Genomic DNA, 22,571 nt, shown 5'->3' with positions numbered 1-22,571 from the left:
ACAAGGGTATAGTAATAACAAAAAGCAAATCTTCATTGAGTATATCATAGATGCTATACATAATTCGAGTGTTTTATAATTCAGTCAAAAACTATATTAGAAGGATACTGATTTTATCCCCATTTCATAGGTGATAAAAGGTGAGGCTGGAAGAGATGAAACAACTTCCCCAAGGTCAATAGTTTAAAAATTTGTGGAGCACGGATTTGCATGCTTGAGTCTAAAGTCTGAGCTATTAACTAATAAGCTAGCATATCTTCATCCCAGGTAACTTTTGAATTCCTGGGAAATTTTAAAAGAAATAAACCCTTGAGTTCAACAACCTGGAACAACTAAATCAATCCAGGTTACTACCATCACAAGTTGGCAAATCAATACCATCCCTTAAAGAAACTAAATGCAGCCCTAATTTAAACACACTAATGGTATGAAGAGCTGTGGAGACTGAAGAAAGTCAGGCAGATTTGGGAAAGGAGTCAAAATCTGGATGAAATGGCATCTCCTGGATGAATGTCCCATTTATGGGACTTTGCTCTGAGGATAGCTGTAGTTGTGCCATGGTATAGAGGGACTAGACCTCGTCGGGAAGGTCTGCCATGCTTCTGGCCAGGGAAAACTGAGCGAGCTGCCTGACATAGCCAGCATCACCAGCAAGAGCTAAATCCTAGAAAGCAGAGTACTAAAGAATGCAAAAGCCAAATACACTGTATAAACTCTGCTAAAATCTTTGTTTGGCTGTTAAATTATTTATACACAATATAGGCTAGAAGCAATCTGAACTAGAATCTAGGTTATTAACCACTACTCACTCTATCCAAAAGAGTTTTCAGTTTGAGTCTAATCAAACTGATCGCCTGTTTAAATAAAAACAGTAATATTCTTCACAGAAAATTAACAGAATCCAGAGTCTCAAAAACATATCTATAGTATTCAAGATGCAAACTAAAATTACTCAACATAAAAAGAGAAAAGAAAATGTCACCCTTTCTCAAGGGAAAACGATAATTAAAAATCCAATCCAAGATACCCTAGTAGTTGGAATAACTTTTAAAATAGCTTTTATACTTTTAAAATAGCTCTTACAACCTTGTTCAAGGGGGTAAAACAAAATATTCTCATAATGAATGAAAAACAAGGAGGTCTCAACATGGAAACAGAAAATATTAAAAATGAACAAATGTAGTATTGGAAGTAAAAAGTACAATCTTTGAAAAAAAGTTACCTTGAAGGTATTAGGAAACAGTCAGTGAACTTGAAAATACATTAATAGAAAATATCTAATCTGAAGAAAATAATGTTTTAAAAATCAACAGAGACTCAGAGAAGTGTTAGACAATATCAAAAGTTCTTAATATATCTGTTATTGAAATTGCTGAAGGAAAGGAAGTAGAAATAGATAGAAAGAATACTTTAAAAAAATAATGGTAGCAAACTATCCACATCTGATGAAATACATAAATTTACAGATTCAGCAAGCTCAGCGAATTCCAAATGGGATGTATATGAAGAAAACCACATCTAGGAAAATCATATTCAAACTGTCGATAATCAAAAATAATGAGAAAATCTTGAAGCCAGTCAAAAATAAAAGACATGATATAAGGAGAAGAGCAAATCAAAAATCACAGAAACGAGAGGACACTAGAAGCACATCTTTAATGTACTGAATGAAAATAAAATAAGAGATCAACTTAGAATTCTACATGCAGTAAAAATAGTCTTCAAAGAATGAAGGCAAAATAAAGATTGTTTTAGGTGAATGAAACTAAGCAAATTTGTTGCCAGTAAACCTGCACTATGCAAAGTGCTAAAAGAATTTCTTCAAGCTGAAGAAATACTAGAGTGAAAATCAGACCTTCCATAAGAAATGAAGAATATTTAAAATGAAAAATATCTATGTTAATATAAGATTATTTTTCCTCTTAATTTCTTTAAAATGCGTAAGAGGTTAATGCAAAATTATAATATTTTCTTATTGGTTTTTTCTCTATGTAGATGTAATACTTTTGACAACTATAAAATGAAAGACGACAAAGAATGTATTAAAAGTTGAAGTAGAAAAATTTTTTACAGTTTATGAGCAGTATTAAAATATCAATTCTAAGTAGACTATTAAAATAAAGGACATGGCAGCAGTTTTATCCCTACAGAACCACTAAAAATACAAAAAGTATAGTTAAAAAACCAATAGCTAAACTAAAAAGGAATTCTAAAATATATCGAAATAATTCAAAAGAAGTCAGAAGGGATAGGGAACTTCAAAGAAAATAAAATTACAGACTTGACGCCAAAAACACAATTCACAAAAGGAAAAATTGACAAATTGGAATTCGTCACAATTAAATACTTTTGCAAGGTGAAAGATCCTGTTAAAAAGATGAAAAGATAAGCTACAGACTAGGAAAAAATATATGCAAACCACACATCCAACCAAAAACTAGTATCTAGCACATATTAAATCTCTCAAAACACTCTAGTAATAAAACAGTCCAATTAGGAAACAAGCAAAAGACACAAAAGACATTTTACTGAAAAAGATATACAGATAGAAAATAAGCACATGAAAAGATTTTTAACATTATGAGCCATTAAGAAAATAAAAACTCAAACCACAATGATATATTACTACACATCCATCAGAATGGCTCAAAAGAAAAACAGTACCACCACCAAATACTGGTAGATGCAGAATAAATGGATCACTCATACAGTGTTGATGGAAATATAAAATGGTACAATCACTCTGGAAAACAGTTTGGCAGTTTCTTATGTCACATAGCACAGCAACTGCAATTCCTAGTCATTTATCCAGAGAAATGAAGATACATTCACATAAAAAAAAAAAAAAAACCCTATACACAAAGCCAAAATCTTAAACAACCCAGATGTACTTTAACAGGTAAACAATCTAAGATACATCCATACCACGAAATACTGCTCAGCAAAGGAAAAGAGAGAGAGAGAGAGAAGAAAGGAAAGGAAAGGAAAGAAAAGGAAAGGAAAGGAAGAAAAGAAAAAAGAAAGAAAAGAAAAGAAAAGAAAAAAGAAAAGAGAAGGAGAAAGAACAAACTCTTGGCGTATACAACAACCTGGATCAATTTCCAGAGAATTTTAGCAAGTGAATAAAGCAATCCCAAAGGATTACTTACTGTCTGATTCCATTTACAGAACATTTTTGAAATAACATTATAGAAATGGAGAACAGATTAGTAGTTGCCAGGGAAAAGGGAAAGAATGGGGTGTGAGAGAAGTGAGTGTTAAAAATGCCTTTCCAAAGTGAGGAAAAATAAAGATGTTCTCAGACAAGCAAAGACTGGGAATTTATTTCCAGCAGATCTACTCTTCAAGAATTATCTAAAGAAGTTCTTCCAGCAAAGGATATGAACGGAGTTCCCAATGGCCAAATCTGTAATAATTTGTAAAAGAAAATAATGTCACTATGGGATTATAATCCAAAGAAGAAAATAAATTTCCATGAGGATATACTGATATAAACAAATTATGGAATAAGTAAATAAATAGGTAAGAAGTGGTATCTCCTCCTTACAGAAGAATTTTAATTAATATAGAAGGGATGAAGGAAATATAAAAACACTATTAGAATAGCATAGTAATAATTACTATAGGTGAGATCCACTGATGAATGCTAAAATTAGTGGGCAAAAGTTTCAGAAGAAATAGGATATTTGCATAGCCTCAAAGTATCTCTCTCCAAAATATTTATTAATGTCAAAGGGAAAAATGGTAACTTTTCAATAAAGAAAACTGGCAGCTACCACCTTAGTCAAGTGATCAAGGTTTAACTTCACCAGTGAAGTTATACACATATCTTTTATAAGTCTAAAATTATTTCAAAATAACAATTTTTTTTTTTAAAGAAGAGGAGAGGAGAAAGCCAAGGCTCTGAACCGGTAATTTACAGAATATTTTTGCCAAATACATGTGAACATATGTTTAGCACCCCTAATAATCCGAGAAATGCAAATTTTAAAATGTATGAGTTACCATTTTAGATCTACCAGACTGGCAAAAAGTTAAAGAGAACGAAAGCATCTACTAATTGTGAGAATGTCGAAGTGAGGTTCCCCAAAAATGTTCTCTTTCATTATAAATAGAAATGTGAAAAGTAACATTTAAAAGATCAACTTTGTTCTTTTATAAGTGAAAATCCACACTCTTTCACACATCAGTACCTCTCCTTGGAATTTATCTGAAAAAGATTGAAGCAATAGTTTGTGGAACATCATGGTCACCTACCCAATGATATTCAAAGCAGACTTGGTCCAAGTGGCCAATTGAAATCACAATGTCTAAATAAATAGACAAAAACACAATGAATCCCTTAGAAATAAGCAATAAAATAATAAATTGGATCTATAACAAGAAACTAGGAGAAATTTCTAGAATATTTTTTCATTAAAAAAATTACTTCATTACTTCCTTCATTTTTTCATTCATTCATTCCTGCCTGCCTGCCTGTCCTCTACCAGGACCTCATCCACAAGGTAGTTATCATGGATTTTCTGGAATGGAAAGAAGGGTTGATGCAAATGAAAGGGCATGCAGAAGAGAAGCAGTGAAGTAAAATAACAGAAGAAGATTGAATTTTTAAAAAGATATCCCCAAGGGGCGCCTGGGTGGCTCAGTCATTAAGCATCTGCCTTCGGCTCAGCTCATGATCCCAGGGTCCTGGGATCGAGCCCCACACATTGGGCTCCCTGCTCAGCGGGGAGCCTGCTTCTCCCTCTCCAGCTTCCCCTGCTTGCGTTCCCTCTCACTCTTTCTGTCAAATAAATGAATCTTTAAAAAAAAAAAAAAAGATATCCCCAAATATATCATATCTGAAATAATCTCATCTCTGTCAAACAATATATGGATATGGATATGTATCTAAAGAGGATGTAAAAATGTCAACAAATGGCTATTGGAATTATCTCAGGATGGAAGGATTTTAAGTGAGTTTTTAGGATGTTTTATACACTTCTGTGCATTATTCAGATTATTCCAAAGAGCATAAGCTAATTATACAAATAAAAACAACAATAAAGTTGTTTTCACAGTGAGGGGAAAAAATGTACTAGTAGAGGAGAGTGAATTTCAGACGTGTTTGATTCTTAGCTATACAGTTACGCTTCCATCCTTTCAAATCTAGAAACACATTTTTCTGATAGGACAGTGATACATGAAGCCATGATTTCCAATGGAAAAATACTAAAACCAGTGTTAGACTCCTTGTTTGTTTTTTTCACCTATAAGGATGTACTTAGTTTTTAATGTCCATTGTGCCTCAGAGAGAAAAGTAATTCCAGACCCTTCTAAACCTTTAGGTATAAAGGTCATCAAGTTCATGGAGAAATCAGTTGTTCAATAAATATGTAAATATAATAAATAAAAACAAGAAATCTTTGACAAATCAGCAGTTTATTCAAAGATTTTTCATTTTACTCATGAATTCATTTATTCATTCAATCAACATATTTAATCACCAACTATGTACCAAGCACTGAGCTAGTCCCCAAGAAAAAAAGGGCAAAAAATGATTATCTCAGAGTCCTGCAGAAATATCAAAAAAAATTCAGATTAAAAAATACTATAATATAGAGTAAAAAGTAATGCATAAAGGAGGTGTAGTTAACTTATCTTGAGTGGAGTGAGGAAAAAAGGAAGAGAGAATAGTCAGGGAGAAACAGTTCCAAAGGGAGGTGATGTTTGACCCTGATCTTGAAGTCTCAAAATGAGTTTGCTAGATAAAGAATTGAGAAAGAAGCATTCCAGGCAAAGGGAACACCACATGCAAAGGAAGAGTTTGGCAAAACATGATACTTTGGGAAAATATGAGTGGCTCAATATGGCAAAAGTAAAGATGATACAAGTAAAGTGATAGAATCTGAAGCCAGAAAGCAGGCTGGCTGGATCATAAAGAGATCCATGTACGCCAACCTAGGGAGTCTGAGCTTAATCCTATGAGAGTCAAAGAACTACTAAAGGATTTTTTTAGCAGAGAGGCACAATTATATGTGCATTTTAGGAAAACCACACTAAAATTGTGGAAGGTGGATTTGAAATTGGCAAGGCTGGAGAAAGGGAGAACAGCTAGCTAGGTACTATATTAATTCTGACAAAAAAATAAGGGAGGGAGGGATTAAGCAGTAGAGGGAGGATCCAGTTGTCTGACAAGGGGAAAGAGGGTTATGAGAGTCTAAAATTGATATGATTTCATGAGCAATTAGCTGGAGGAGTTGAAAAAGAGAGTGAAAATGGAAAGAAAATCTCTCCCATAGATGACCAAAGAGAAAGAGATGACCGATATGAAAGAAGCAATTTTGAGAAAGAAGAGTTCAGAGGGACATAATGAGTCAAAGGAGGCTGCCACACCTTCATCTGAATATGCAGCAGCAGGTAGAAATACTAGTTCTGAGTGGAGTCTCCTTGTAGAACCCAAATCAGCCATTGCTTCCTAGAAAGCACTGACACATAATTCAAATCAAGAAGGAGAAATATAAATACACTGTCAGGTAAGGGGAAATGAGGAATGGTCATGGAAAGACAACTTAAGAGGAGGAGAAGGACTGGGACAGAGAACAGGGAAAGGCAAGGTACATGAGTGACAAATGAAGCAATTAAACTTTTCACTAGCCTCTCCCTCAACCATCAGGTAGTTAAGTGTTCACAGTGCTCTGTTCTTTGGAGGCAGAATGAGTTATTTTCCTTCTTTAATTGGAATCTGATTTTCTCTTGAATTCTGTACTTCATACTAACGGGGTTTTTTAGGAGGGTGTAATAAATCTAGGATGGCTGTTTTCATGCTACATGAGTCACGTCTTTAATAATCCAAATCCCCCTCCTGTTCCTCCTCTATCTCCACCATACCTAAGCCACCTAGTCCCAAGCAGAGCCTAGCTCTTAAGCCCTTGAAGTTGCCCATAAAGGCTTCCTTAGCAAACAGTGGTGCTACAGACTGAATGGTAATGTCCTCCCAAAATTTGTATGTAGAAGCACCGACCCAAAATGTGATCATATTTGAAGATGGAGGCTTTGGGAGTTAATTAGTGTTAGATGAGGTCATAAAGGTAGGGCTTCATGAGGAGATTGGTGCCCTTAGAAGGAGAGACATAAAGTTTGCTCTCCCTCTACTCACATGTGCAAAAAACAAAGCCATATTAACATGCAGTGAGATGGCAGCCACCTACAAGCCAAGAGAATAGGCCCCAGGAGGAAACTTACCTTGTTGGCACCTTGATTTTGGAGTTCCCAGCCTCCAGAACTATGAGAAATTAATTTCTCTTGTTTAAGCCATCAGTCTATGTATTTTGTTAAGCAGCCCAAACAGATCAAGACAAAAGGGCACCAGAGATGCCAAGAACACCACACAGAGGATCTGTGTCCCAAAAAGCTTAGGTAGGTATGTCACCACCAAATGGTGTGTGATAAAATTTCAACCTAAGGTAGAAGATTTCTCCAAATTAGACAAGTCCCACCTGGTAGATCCCCCTGTGTCTTGTCGACTTGTAATACGTCCTGTAGGGAATGTTGTGTTGCCAATGAGCAAATCCAAAAGGGATAAAGGATATGAAGATGTAGTTCATGAGACCATGAAACTTATCTATTTATTTATTCTTGATACTCAACTTTATTACATAAAGAGTTGTCAACTACGTAATGCATGCTCTTGAAATGGAGGCTACCGTTTGATTTTTGCTTTCTTCCATGCAGTGAAGGGGAAACATTTGTTGAGTGACATAAGTCACCATGATATGGACCTTATTTTCTTTTCACATTGCATTTAAATACAAATAGCTGCATTATGGTCAGCAGTCAAATACAGGCATGGAGGCATGAGAGAAGGTAGGTGTGGGAATGCACAGCAATGAGCTGGTCATAGTTATCTGAAAATAGGATGTCTACAGCTATTGAGTCTGAACAATCATATGTGCCAATCATGAATCCAAGCACGAATGTCAGCTATAACCATAGACCCCCTCAAAAAAAAATTAAAAACAAAAATCAAAAAAACCTCTGACCACAGAAAAGGTTAGTCACATGACAACAATGTGGAAAGAACGTGTGAACACCCACCTGCATACTCACATACCCTCAATAGCATCATCCTCAAACACAAAGACTAGTGACAAATGCATCAAAAATATGTCACAAGCTTTAGAAAGAATCCCATGATTCTCTCAAGTCTGGAGTAGAGAAAAATATGAGCTGAAGTATTAGTCACAGTATAGTCCGTCAATGCCAGCCATCTGATATCAGTGACATGTTCTGCATTAATTAAATCTTTAGTGTACTATATTAAATCTAAAATGTTGATTTCCCCCATTTGTCCTTTAATTTCATACATTTTATCATTTCACAGCAGGAGTCTACTTAGGTTATGTTTCTATAATTAAACCAAAACAAAGATAAACTAATTACCTTTCACAATAGAAGTCAAAGCAGGATCTAATTCATTAATAAATTTTTATCTTCCTCGGGACACCTGGGTGGCTCAGTCGTTACGCGTCTGCCTTCGGCTCAGGTCATGATTCCAGGATCCTGGGATCAAGCCCCGCATCAAGCTCCCTGCTCGGCGGGAAGCCTGCCTCTCCCTCTCCCACTCTCCCTGCTTGTGTTCCCCCTCTCACTGTCTCTCTTTCTGTCAAAAAATAAATAAAATCTTTAAAAAAAGAAAATTTTTATCTTCCTCAATTCATTAATCTACTGAATGCTGTTCCCTCCGACAGACATAGTTTCTTCTTTCACTGCAACATTTTGCAAGCACCAGACTAACATTAAATAAGATAATGTACTATTGAATCAAACTTTTCTAAAAGTAACTCAAATTGTTCAGCAACTTGAATATATTTTTTAAAACTAGATTTGGTGGAGAAGCTTGAATCTATTCTGTATCTTTGTTAAGTAGCATTTTAGTACCTCAGGCAATCTACACATCCAAATACAGTAGGGGCCTCTCTTTGTTTATTTTCAAAAGCAAAGTGTCCTATCACATTGGTGGTTGGCTCTCCTTTGAAGTGTAGTCTGCACATTCATCATCTATTATATAGTTACTGTCATCTCCACTCTTTCAGGAGATGTATTTCTTTTTAGGGACAAGAGAAAAGTAAATCTTAGTTGAGTCAAAATTCTTTGAAAGAGAGAGGAGACTCTTGCAAAATAAAGGTCCTCCAGGCTACTTTTAAGACTTTCATTTCTCTTAGCACCTGCTTTATTTTCACCTCAAGTTTTCAGGTTAGAAAGAAATATGTCCAACTAAAAAATAAATCCCAGCACAGACCACAAACAATTTACCTGAAATCCCAGTCTGTAGGCACTGGAGCAAAAGTTAATGAAATACACTGTCAGCAATCTAAGCTAAATGAAAGAAAATTATTCATTATGCAGCCTGCCAACTCTCAGGTCTCAGTAGCAAAAGTGAATAATGAAGATAAATACCGATGGTGATGTAAGAAAGAGGAAAGAAAGCCCTGGGGAGTGGTGACAGGGTACCAACAGTGGGAAAATATTAGTAGTTAGCCTTAACATAGGCTTAATAAATGCTATACACTTGCTAAATAGTTTACATCTGTTATTTAATTCTTATAACAAGTATATGAGATGTTCTCTAATATTATTTCCTTTTGACACATGAGTAAACTGGGACTTAGAGAGGTTAAGTAGCTTGATTGGGTGGCAAATAAATCATAGAGTCTGAATCCAAATGAGTTATGAGTTAACTTGAGTATGAGTTAACTTGATCCTCATTTTCAAACCATACTCATCTGAGGAATTCGGGTATGGTGAGAAAGAAAGAAGAAAGGAAAGACCTGGATAACTATTCAAACAGTGAAAGAACAGCTCCCTGCATTCTACTCAGTGGCCAAAATGTCCTGGAAAGAGCAAGAGACAGGAACTGGCCGTGCTATTCCCTTCCTCACAGTAGGAGCAGCTCTTGTTATCATTCCAGTGTTCAAAGTTTTAATTTTTGATACATAATAGTCCCCAAAATTAAGCCAACTATTTTATCAGGTTCTCGAACGAATAAACAAATAAAGACATCAGTCCTAACCCAAGAAAATCTTACTGTGTTGAAGTAATAGGAGAAGGCATGCTGGTCTCCAATGTGGTATCTTCCTATGACATTTTCCAAAGCAACTTTAACCCTCATCACACATCCACCTAGAGAATGTGACCTCCCAGTAAGAGGCAGCTCCTCTCTGCTTCCAGGTTCTATACACTCTTCTATCTTAGAAGCCATAGGCTCAACTCAGGTGCTGTCTTAGTTTGGGTTCCCCCAGAAAACAGACCTTGAGAATAGAATGCTAGTGAACGTTGTTGTTTGGGAGGTGATCCCAGAAAACATGGAGTGAGTAGGGGAAGGTAAACAAGGCCAGTAAGGGAAGGAGGCTGATAAATGACTTTTCAAGTAAGTTCCCACTGATCCTCCTAAAAGGACACTTATACACTAACACATTTATTGGTTACTGCATGGAGGGGACACTTAATTCCCTAGAACTGCCAATGTCCCATGCCCATCCTTCATAGACAGTATCAGGCAGAAATGCAGATGTTGGTAGGTGGAAGTCCAAAAAGCTTATACCACAATGGTAAGACCAGAGAGGCACAGACAGTGCTACTCCAAGACTTCTTTTTTTTTTTTCTAAATATATATAATATAGGCCTTGTATTGGTAATGACTTTAAGAAATGCAGATTTGGAGAATTATTATTCAACCAAGTTAAGTTAAAGATAAATAATTTCCCTTATCATAAGGATGGGATTTCCCCCCAAAATCATTCTCAGTTTTCTTCTAATAATGTTGAATGTCCAAAAGATTTTTTTATATTTGGTTGCAATGTGTCCATTTATAAAGACAGGTGGATGGAGAGATTTCCATAGGAGAGAAATGATAAAAAAAAATAATGCCAAGACAATCACAGCTTGAGAGATAGAAACAGATGAAGAGGCAAGAGGTTAGAGAGACATACACAGATAATAATACATTTCCTCTCCAATTTTAATTTCCTATGTGTCTGTTCATTATGCTTAGGTTTTCCTTTACATCTTTGAACCTATTTGCTGAATTTAAAATAGATACTTTAAGTTCCTAGTCTGCTGATTCTATATCTTTCATTTCTGGGTATATTTCTATTGACTTAGTTTTCTTGATTTTGGACATTTTCCCATTTCTTTGCTAAAGTGGTAATGTTTTCTTGGACAGAAGACATCGTGAATTTTACATTATTGAGTGCTGGATTTTTTTATTCCTTTAAAATATGTTGGACTTCGTTCTAGCATGCATGCAACTAAGTTACTTGAGGATGATTTTGATAGTTTTATGGCTTGCTTTTTAAGTGCTATATTGCAGATCCAAACTTCTAACCACCATGCTATATAATGCCTCTCATATTACATGCTTCAGAAAAATAACTCTGGCTTATAGAATTCAGGGAAGTGAGAGGAACATCAAAAGCTTGTGTAATACACATGATAAGAGACAATGACAACCTAGAATGGTGGTAGGGATGCAGAGACACTGTACACAAACTGAGGGCAGGAGAGATGACTCAATGATTTCATAAATCACAAGCCACCTACTTCCCTTTAAGACTCTTTTCCTTACCCTTAAATTTGTAAAGTAGAACTTTGGAAAAATCTGAAGCTAGAAAATTTCAGTGCTCAACACGAGCCCACTTGCCCCATCTTAGCTTCATATGAGACTTCCCACCCAGGTTGCTTTTTCCATAGATAGAATGTGCTCTTCCTTTCTTGCACCAAGAATATAAATTATATTTTTCATGGAAAAGTTTATAGGGAAAATTAGTTATACTACACATCTTCTCCATTGTGGCCTGTGTAACCTCCTAAACCTCAGAGAAAAACATATCCTTGTTTTAGTAGGATGTTCTGGCTGTGTCAAGCATCTGCAAAGACTCTAGCTAACCTTGGGGAAGAGGAAGCATTACCTGTTTGGAGAGCAGTCCATGTACAAGGGTTTAAATCATGATCTGACCAGCAATTGCACTACTGGGTATTTACCCCAAAGATACAAAAGTAAGGACCCGAAAGGCTACGTGCACCCCGATGTTTATAGCAGCAATGTCCACAATAGCCAAACTGTGGAAAGAGCCAAGATGTCCATCAACAGATGAATGGATAAAGAAGGTGTGGTATATATATACAATGGAATATTATGCAGCCATCAAAAGGAATGAGATCCTGCCATTTGCAACGACGTGGATGGAACTGGAGGGTATTATGCTGAGCGAAATAAGTCAAACAGAGAAAGACATGTATCATATGACCTCACTGATATGAGGAATTCTTAATCTCAGGAAACAAACTGAGGGTTGCTGGAGTGGGGGGTGGGGTGGGAGGGATGGGGTGACTGGATGATGGACACTGGGGAGGGTATGTGTTCTGGTAAGCGCTGTGAATTGTGCAAGACTGTTGAATCTCAGATCTGTACCTCTGAAACAAATAATGCAATATATGTTAAGAAGGAAAAAAAGAAGAAGAAGAATGTAGCAGGAGGGGAAGAATGAAGGGGGGGAAATCGGAGGGGGAGAAGAACCATGAGAGACGATGGACTCTGAAAAACAAACTGAGGGTTCTAGAGGGGAGGGGGGTGGGAGGATGGGTTAGCCTGGTGATGGGTATTGAGGAGGGCACGTTCTGCATGGAGCACTGGGTGTTATGCACAAACAATGAATCATGGAACACTATATCTAAAACTAATGATGTAATGTATGGGGATTAACATAACAATAAAAAAATTTTAAAAAAAAATAAAAAAATAAATCATGATCTGATAAGCCCAGGCATAACTTTTTTTATACATTCTGTTTGCATTAGGGATTTTATTTTACTATACAGCACTGGGAACAGTATTTGATGTCCATATTTAGTGTAACTATAAAAAGTATTTACGAATGATGCACCAACTTTTTTTTTCCTGTTCAAATCATAAGACAGAAAGTAAGTCAGCCACTTGCCCTTCTTGCCTCATATTATTTTATCCCTATAAACAAATTTCACCCCTATCCATTGACCCTCATGCTCAAGACCATCATGAATAGAAGTGACCAAAAAACATTTCCTGGGGACCAAAAAGCTTGATTCAAAAGTAGGTAATCTTAAAAGGGGGAGAGTAAGTTATTTCAGTGATTACCCCAGGATGCTGTGGATAATTACAAAGCCACAACAAAGAGTTTAGTACATAGAGAGTTCTAAACCAAAATTGGTTTATACCTAAGGCTGAGCATTCAGGGTCTCTGCAGGGGTCCCACATATGCCTATGCAGTTTTACTGGATAAGAAGTGAAAGCCGAGGGGGCAATAGGGCCTGATATATAGCTCCGCTCCCCTCAACTGTTCTTGAACCCATGGGGCTAAGTCAGCCTAGAAAGAGAGCCTTTTCCTAATTTGCAAAATGGCATCATGAGGCTCAGGATCCAATTTCTAACCAAATTTCAAATTTGCTAAAATAAAAGAAAGGCTTTTTGATTGAAAGACAAAAAAAATAAAACACCTTAAATTTCTTAAACAGGAAGGGAAATTATTAAAGAATGCAGGGATCGTTCATGAAAACTAAGGGCAAGATAATGATTGGATCTCAGGAAATAAAATCCAGCAAGATGCTCCTTTCTGTCTTTCTTATGCTTTCTTATGCTTATTTCTATGTGTCAGCCTGATTCTTCTCTCTCACTGCAGAGCAACTTGCTCCACATGATCAATCATGACTGCTGAGAGCTCCCCAGATTTATACCTTACAGCTTCAGTACCAGAGGAAGACTGGCCTACTGTTCTTTCTATTTCCAAGATCAATTTCCTGGGCAAGAGACTTTGGGTCCAGGCAGGGCTGGATAGCCATGGTACTCACCCTTCAACCAATCAAACATGACCAAAATGGTAGGATCTTATGAAAAAAAAAAACTATTTAGAAGGTATATATATATGAAATGACTAGCTGGAGGTGTATAGAAAGAAAGCCTTCTGGAAGAAAAGAAATATCTTTTACCAAAAGAAAGTAAATTGACAGATACAACAAGTACCTACTAAAGTTATATATAAGGGAAGGCCCCACATCACTTACATTGAATTGAATGTGCCTTTCGAAAAAGCAAAGTCCAAAAAGAAAAAAAAAGTGTCATCTTACAAACACTCAGACAAAAAGATCAACAATTTTGTTCCCTTAGGACTATATCTCAAACCCAATTGAACAACTCTCTTCCTACATTTAACCCTGCTTAATTCCTTCTCACTCAAAAAGGCTTACTCCAAGAAGCCTTCCCCAAGCATCATACACTTCAGTGATCTATTTCTAGCCTCTACTGATATCTTAATTCATATGTCATATCCCTTAGTCAGATCCTGCTCTTATTTCTTAATTATTACATGCATATAGCTCATCTCCTCTTCTGGATTTTAAGTCCTTAAATACTTTTATAACAATTATGGTTCACAAAGCTAATAAATAAAGATGATTTTTATTCTATCCCATGCAACTTGTAGCACAATGTTGGGTTGTGTGAGCCTTGGGTGAATCACGTTTGAATACAGACCCTGGGAAGATGGAATTCAGCATTACTTACACAAAGCATGCCAACAGCACCACAGCAAGCAGATCAAGGGAGTGATGGTTACTGATTTTTTCCTGAGATGTGCACTGAACATGATGCAAGAAAAAAATCTCAAACCACCAAAGAATATGTAAAGTAAAGATCTCGGATATTTGTAAAATATGTGACAGCACCTGATGTCCAATAAAAAAAAGTCATACTAATAATGAGCAAGGAGTGAGGACACATTACCCCCACCTTTGTTTTTCTCTGTTTTAAGAAATCCCCAAGAAAAAGGAAGTTCAGAAGATTTACAGAAAGCAACATTCTCTCTACAAAGCAATGGAAGCTTGTAATTCAACCCAGATTTGCAAATCTGAGATTTCCCAACTAAGGTGTAGAAAGCAATAAGAAGGGCTCATGAATTTGCATTTACTGAATGGCCAACATTTTGACTTTGTGGAGAGTAAAAACTATGAGGCATATTTAAAAGGCATAAAAACTAAAATCTGATTAAATGGTAAAGGAAAATATTCCACAGAGAGCGTCTTGTTTAGTGAACTCATTATGAAAATTTTATATTAGTATAATTTATTGTTAGGTTGTAAACAATGCTCCCAGACTGGATGAAACAGGCTTTTCTGAAAAAAAAAAAAAAAGTAATGCACACCACCCCTTTCATATTTGCTTAAATTATTGTGTCTTAAATTCCCCACACATCTCACATTTGTGCAGTACTTGAGAATTTAGCAGCACAGTATCATGTAACTTTTATATGGCCTTTCACCCCTTTCACAGGTTAAAAAAAAATGAGACTTTCCTAACTTGCTAAAGGTGGATGCAATCTGAACAAATTCTAAGTCAAACAAGGCTAAATAAATATAATTTTACTTTTATTTTGTATTTCTTAAAAGACATGTATGCTCATACAGCAAACATAACAAAGGAGAAAAGAAAAAAAAAGAAAGAAAAACACTTCTCAGTTCTAAATTCCCCAAACTCTTTTATTTAATTCCAGTATAGTTAACATACAGTGTATATAAGATTAAGGTGTACAATATTGTGTTTGTTTAAGGTTTTACTTTTATTCCAGTTATCATATAGTGTAATATTAGTTTCATTTGTACAATATAGTGATTCCACACTTCCGTACAACACCCAGGGCTCAACATATAAGTGCACTCCTTAACCCCCATCACCTATTTAACCTTTCCCCCACCCAAGTAAGGTATACAATATTGTGATTCAACAGTTCTATACATTATTCAGTGTGCATCATATTAAGTGTACTCTTAATTCCCTTCACCAATTTCACCCATTTCCCTTCACCCAACCTCCCCTCTGGAACCATCATTTTGTTCTCTATAGTTAAGAGTCTCTTTCTTGGTTCATCTCTTTTTTTCTTTGTCTTGTTTCTTGAATTCCACATTGAATGAAATCATATGGTATTTGTCTTTCTCTATTTCACTTAGCATTATACTCTCTAGATCCATCCATGTCATTGCAAATAGAAAGATTTCATTCTTTTTTATGGCTGAATAATATTCCATTTATACAAACACACACACACACACACACACACACACACACCCCACATCTTTTTTTTTTTTTTTAAAGATTTTATTTATTTATTTGACAGAGAGAGACACAGCGAGAGAGGGAACACAAGCAGGGGGAATGGGAGAGGGAGAAGCAGGCTTCCCGCGGAGCAGAGAGCCCGATGTGGGGCTCGATCCCAGGACGCTGGGATCATGACCTGAGCCGAAGGCAGACGCTTAACGACTGAGCCACCCAGGCGCCCCCACCCCACATCTTTATCCATTCATCTATCAATAGAAACTTAGGCTGCTTCTACAATATGGCTATTGTATATCATGCTGCTAAAATTTAGGGGTGCATGTATCCCTTTGAATTAGTGTTTTCGTATTCTTTGGGTAAGTAACCAGTAGTGTGGTTACTGGATCAGAGCAAACCTCCATAATGTCTTCAGTAGTGGCTATGCCAGTTTACATTCCCATCAATAGTGCACACCAGTTCATTTTTCTCCACATCCTCACCAACATTTGTTGTTTCTTGAGGTTTTCAGTTTAACCATTCTGACAGGTGTGAGGTGATATCTCATTGTGATTTTGATTTGCATTTCCCTGACAATGAGTGATGTTGAGTATCTTTTCATGTGTCTATTGGCCATCTGTATGTCTTCTTTGGAGAAATGTCTGTTCATGTCTTCTGCCCAATTTTAATTAGATTATTTGTGGGGGGGTTTGGTATTGAGTTGCATAAGTTCCTTATATATTTTGGATACTAAACCTTTATCAAATATATCACTTACAAATACCTTCTCCTATTCAGTAGATGTTTTAGTTTTGTTGAATATTTCCTCTGCTGTGTAGAAGCTTTTTATTTTGATGTAGTTTCAATAGTTTATTTTTGTTTTTGTCTCCCCTGTCTCAGGAAACATACCTAGAAAAATACTGCTATGGTCAATGTCAGAGATATTATTGCCTGTGCTCTCTTCTAAGATTTTTATGGCTTCAGGACTCTCATTTTGGCTCTTAATCCATTTTAGATTTTGGTTATTTTTGTGTATGGTGTAAGAAAGTGGTCCAGTTTCATTCTTTTACACAAAACTGTCCAGTTTTCCCAACACCATTTGTTGAAGAGACTCTTTTTCCCACTGCATATTCTTGCTTCCCTTATTGAAGATTAATTGACCATATAATTGTGGGTTTATTTCTGGACTCTCCTTTCTGTTCTATTGATCCATGTGTCTATTTCGGTGTCAATATCATACTGTTTTGATTGCTACAGCTTTGTGGTACATCTTGAAATCTAGGATTGTGATACTTCAGCTTTGTTCTTCTTTTTCAACATTGCTTTAACTATTCAGGGTCTTTTGTGGTTCCATATAAATTTTAGAATTATTTGTTCTAGTCCTGTGAAAAATGCTGCTGGTATTTTGATAGAAATTATATTATATCTGTAGCTTGCTTTGGGTAGCATGGATATTTTAATATTATTTGTTTTTCCAATCCATAAGCATGAAATACCTTTCCATTTGTTTGTGTCATCTTCAATTTCTTTCATCACAGTTTTATAGTTTTCAGAGTACAGGTCTTTCATCTCCTTGGTTAAGTTTATTCCTAAATATTTTATTATCTTTGGTGCAAATGTAAATGAAACTGTCTTCCTAATTTCTCTTTCTGCTACTTCATTATTAATGTAGAGAAATGCAACAGATTTCTTTACATTGATTTTATATCCTGTGACCTTACTGAATTCATTTTTCAGTTCTAGTAGGTTTTTTTGGTGGAATCCTTAGTGTTTTCTATATATAGTATCATGTCATCTGCAAATAGTGAAAGTTCTACTCCTTCCTTACCTCTTTACCAATTCAGATTCCTTTTATTTATTTCCTTGTCTGATTGCTGTGGCTAGGACTTCCAGTACTACGTTGAATAAAGGTGGTAAAAGTGGACATCCTTGTCTTATTCCTGATCTTAAGGGAAAAGCTCTTAGTTTTCACCGTTGAGTATAATGTTAGCTGTGGGTTTTTCATCTAAGTCTTTATTATGTTGAGGTATGTTCCCTCTAAACCTACTTTGTTGAGGGTTTTTATGATGAATGGATTGTTGTACTTTGTCAAGTGCTTTTCCTACATCTATTGAAATTATCATATGGCTTTTATCCTTTCTCTCATTGATTGATGTATCACATTGATTGATTTGTGAATATTGAACCACCCTTGTATCCTAGGAGTAAATCCCACTTGATTGTGGTGAATTATTTTTTTAATGTATTGTTGGATTCCGTTTACTAATACATTGTTGAGAATTTTTGCATCTATGTTCATCAGGGTTCTGGCTTTTGTAGTATCTTTTCTTTTTTTAAATTTAAATTCAATTAGCCAAGGTATAGTACATCATTAGTTTTTGATACAATGTTCAATGATTCATTAGTTGCATATATCTTTATCTGATTTTGGTATCAGGCTAATCCTGGCCTCACAAAATGAATTTGGAAGTTTTCCTTCCTCTTCTATTCTCTGGAATAGTTTAAGAATAATAGATATTAACTCTTCTTTTAATGTTTAGTAGAATGCACCTGTGAAACTGTCTAGTCCTGGTCTTTGGTTAGTTTTTTTTATTACTAATTCAATTTCATTGTTGGTAATCAGTCTGTTCAAATTTTCTATTTCTTCTCGATTCAGATTTGAGAGGTTATAGGTTTCTAGAAATGTATCCATTTCTTCTAGGTTGTCCAACTTGTTGGCATATAATTTTTCATAATATTTCCTTATAATCCTTTATATTTCTGTGGTGTTGGTTGTTATTTTTCCTCTTTCATTTGATTTTGAGTCCTCTCTCTTTCTCTCTCTTTTTTTATGATCTTGCCTAAAGGTTTATCAACTTTGTTGATCTTCTCAAAGACCAGCTCCTGGTTTCATTGATCTGTTCTACTGGGGTTCTTTTAGTTTCTGTATCATTTATTTCTGCTCTGATCTTTATTATTTTATTCCTCCCGGTTTGGGGTTTTGTTTGTTCTTTCTCTAGCTCTTTTATGTGTAAGTTTAGGTTATTTATTTGAGATTTTTCTTACTTCTTGAGGTGAGCCTGTATTGCTATAAGCTTCCCTCTTTTAACAGCTTTTGCTACATCTCAAACATTTTGGACTGTTGTGTTTTCATTTTCATTTGTATCACGTGTTCTTTTTTATTTCCTCTCTGATTTCTTGGTTGACTTATTCATTGTTTAGTAGCACATTGTTTAACCCACATGTCTTTGTGTTCTTTTCAAATTTCTTTTCTTATAGTTGATTTCTAGTTTCCTAGAATTGTGGTGGGAAAAGATGCACAGTATGATTTTGATCTCTTCGAATTTATTGAGACTGGTTTTGTGGCCTAATATGTGATCTATTCTGGAGAAGGTTCTGTGTGCACTTGAAAAAAAATGTGTATTCTGCTGTTTTAGGATAGAATGTTCTGAATATATCTGTTAGATCTGTCTAGTACAATGTGTCATTCAAAGCCACTGTTTCCTTATTGACTTTCTGTTACAATGATCTATCCATTGATGTAAGTGACATGTTAATGTCCCCTACTATTATTGTATTACATTGATTACCTCCTTTGTTTGTTATTAACTGCTTTATGTATATGGGTGCTCCTACATCGGGTGCACAAATATTTACAATTGTTATATCTTCTTGTGCATTGCTCCATTTATGATTATATAGTGCCCTTCTTTGTCTCATTACAGAGACAAAGTCTATTTTGTCCAATATAAGTATGGGTACCCCAGCTTCCTTTTCACTTTCCATTCTTTTCTCAAGTCCAGTGAGTATCTTTATGACATTATTTTAAATTCTCTATCAGACATATTACTTCTATCCATTTATTTTAGCTTTCTTGTTGTGATTCTGTCCCGTTCTTTCATTTGGGACATTTCCTCTGTCTTCTTAGAAAACTCCTGTGGCAGGGCTGGAAGGGGCAAGTCTGCAGGAGAGTGTAGGGTCAGGGTGCACACTGCCAACAAGATCAGCCCTTGCCCACTATAGGAGGGGACAAGTAGCTAGCCTCACAGGCCTGGTTGAAGGGGGAGATCCACAGAAGAGTACAAGGGTGGAGTGTGCAGTATTAGCAAGCTGTGGTCAAGTCTGCTGTGGGAGGGGACCTGGAGCTGAGGTCTGGCTGGAAGGGCCATGTCTGCAGGAGAGTAGGAGAATGGGCAGGCTGTAAACAGGGAGGGCAGGGGAGGTCAGTGGCACCTGCCAGCTCTTTTATTCCTTGAGAAGTCTCCGAAAGATCCCTGCCTCTCCAGCACACTCTGAGATTAGTAAATAAGTCTTATTCCCATATACCTCAGCATTTTTCAAATGCTGCTTCTATGCTGTACCTTCAAGGAGCTATTTGTCATGCTGTCTCTTTAAATGTGAGGACTGTTTCCTATCTACCTCCATCTCTCCCAGTGACTTTTAAAGTGCCAGGTGTTAAGCCCCAGAGGTAGTAAGAACTCATGAAATCAGGTCCCTCTCGTTTTCAAAGCCAAATGTTATGGAGATTCATCTTCCCCATGCAAGTTCCCCATGCCTGGGAAGCTTGGTATAAAGGTCTATTTCTCTCCCCTCTCTATACCTGCCATGTCCCTCCCTCCCATGAACAGTATAGCAGGCCCACTTAGGTCCCAACCATGTCTCTGCCCTTCCTACCTTCTTCGATATGTCTTCTTCTCTACACTTAGCTGTGGAGAGTCTGTTCTGCCAGTCTTCGGGTTGTTTTCTGGGTTATTTACGCTACTGTGGGTGTTATCTAGTTGTATCTGTGGAAAAGGTGGGTTTAGGATCTTCCTACTCTGCCATCTTCCCTGGAAGTCTCCTAATACTACATTCTTAAAGACAATATTTATGAAGGATTTCGAGGGTATGGTCAGGAAAAGGGGGAAGTCCATCCCTGTTGATTTTGGCTGAGCTCAACTGCAGTGTAAAATGTATTATTTCCTTGTTGGTTTACTCTTTCCATTTGAAAGGAATTATGTGTACATAAATACATTTTTGTCATATAATGATTTTTTCCAAGTCTATCTAGTAAGAGCAGATAATTGACAGCAAATTGATTTTTTTGAAGTTCCACCCAAAATTTTCTCTTCTTCCTATCTCCCTCAACTACTCCTGCAGAGAGATGTTTTTAGAGGAAATTAGATTCACTGTTCGCATGAACCAATGTATTTAGCTGGTGGTTTTGCAGGTCCAATTAACTCTTCCAACAATATGGGTGAAATGAGGTTATGTTTATGTTTGTAGCCAATTAGAATTGTTTTGATTGAACACTCCGTGTTGTATCTTATTTAAAATTAAGAAAACATGGTACTGAAATGTATTTCATGGGATGGAAGAGGATGCCTGGGGGGGAAAAGGAAGAAAAATATCTAGGTCATGATATGTGTATGACCTCTCATTTATGTAAAGCATAAAGAGAAAGCTTATTCACACAAATTAAAAAATACTGTGCATAACACACTTGGAAGACATCTAAGTTATGACTATCATTATTGCATTGTGAAAAAAATACTATTGATGTCAAACAAAATGGTAAAAGTTGGAGAAACAGATCTGACAACCAATAGGCGTCCCATCCTAAAGTCAGTTCCACCCCTAGTGAGTCACAGCCTCTCTGAACTTATTATTCTTTGTCTGGAAAGAGGAAACAATAGTTATTTAGAATACAAAGAAATGTAAGATACAATTGCTGCTCTCAAACAATTTAAAACACATTTGGCAAAATGAAGTAATTCCCATAAAAGATAAAAATAGCAATTCACTAGGTCTTTTTCTGAAAACAGTATCATCAATTTGTTGATCTTCATAAAAACCCAAAGAGGTAGGCATTATTATTATTATTTCTATTTTACACACAAGAAAACGGAGGCCCACAGTGATTCAGAAACATTATGAGACCTCTCCGTTGGTTAAGTAATGGAGTCAGGTTGCAAATCCAGCCAGCTTCAGAGCATGTGCCCTTAACTACCATATGGTATAATGACAAAAAGTAATGTACATCTAAGGAAGGGAAAGGCAGGATAATTATACACCAAGCGTAGCTAAGAATTCGGGTGACAAAAGAAGGTTCCACACCATAAGAGGATGGTGTACCAAATCTTAAAGGATGAGGAGTATTTGGAATACAGATGGCAGCAGAGTGAGGACATTCAGCATGAAGGTGGCAGTAGGTATGGTGGCAGGAGGGAAATACCCAAGTGAACTGCAGTGACAGATGAGCCTGGACAGGTCAATCATGGAGAACTTTTTCCAAGCTCCCTAGACAGCTTGACCTAGACTCCTGACCCTCTTACAGGTTAGCTTCCACAGCTGAGCTTTGCTGCTTCCAGAAAGCAGCACCTGAAGAGCAAGCAAATACTCAGAGGGTAATCATTCCGAAGATGCCCATCAAGGCCCCAACTGGCCTTCAGGAAGCCTTTGAACTAATTAGACAAAAGTGCCCTCACCAGCTGAGCACACAATTTGGTGAGTGAGG

This window comes from Halichoerus grypus, chromosome 7 (assembly GCF_964656455.1).
Source record: "Halichoerus grypus chromosome 7, mHalGry1.hap1.1, whole genome shotgun sequence".
Lineage (NCBI taxonomy): Eukaryota > Metazoa > Chordata > Mammalia > Carnivora > Phocidae > Halichoerus > Halichoerus grypus.
This window is presented reverse-complemented; position numbering follows the sequence as displayed.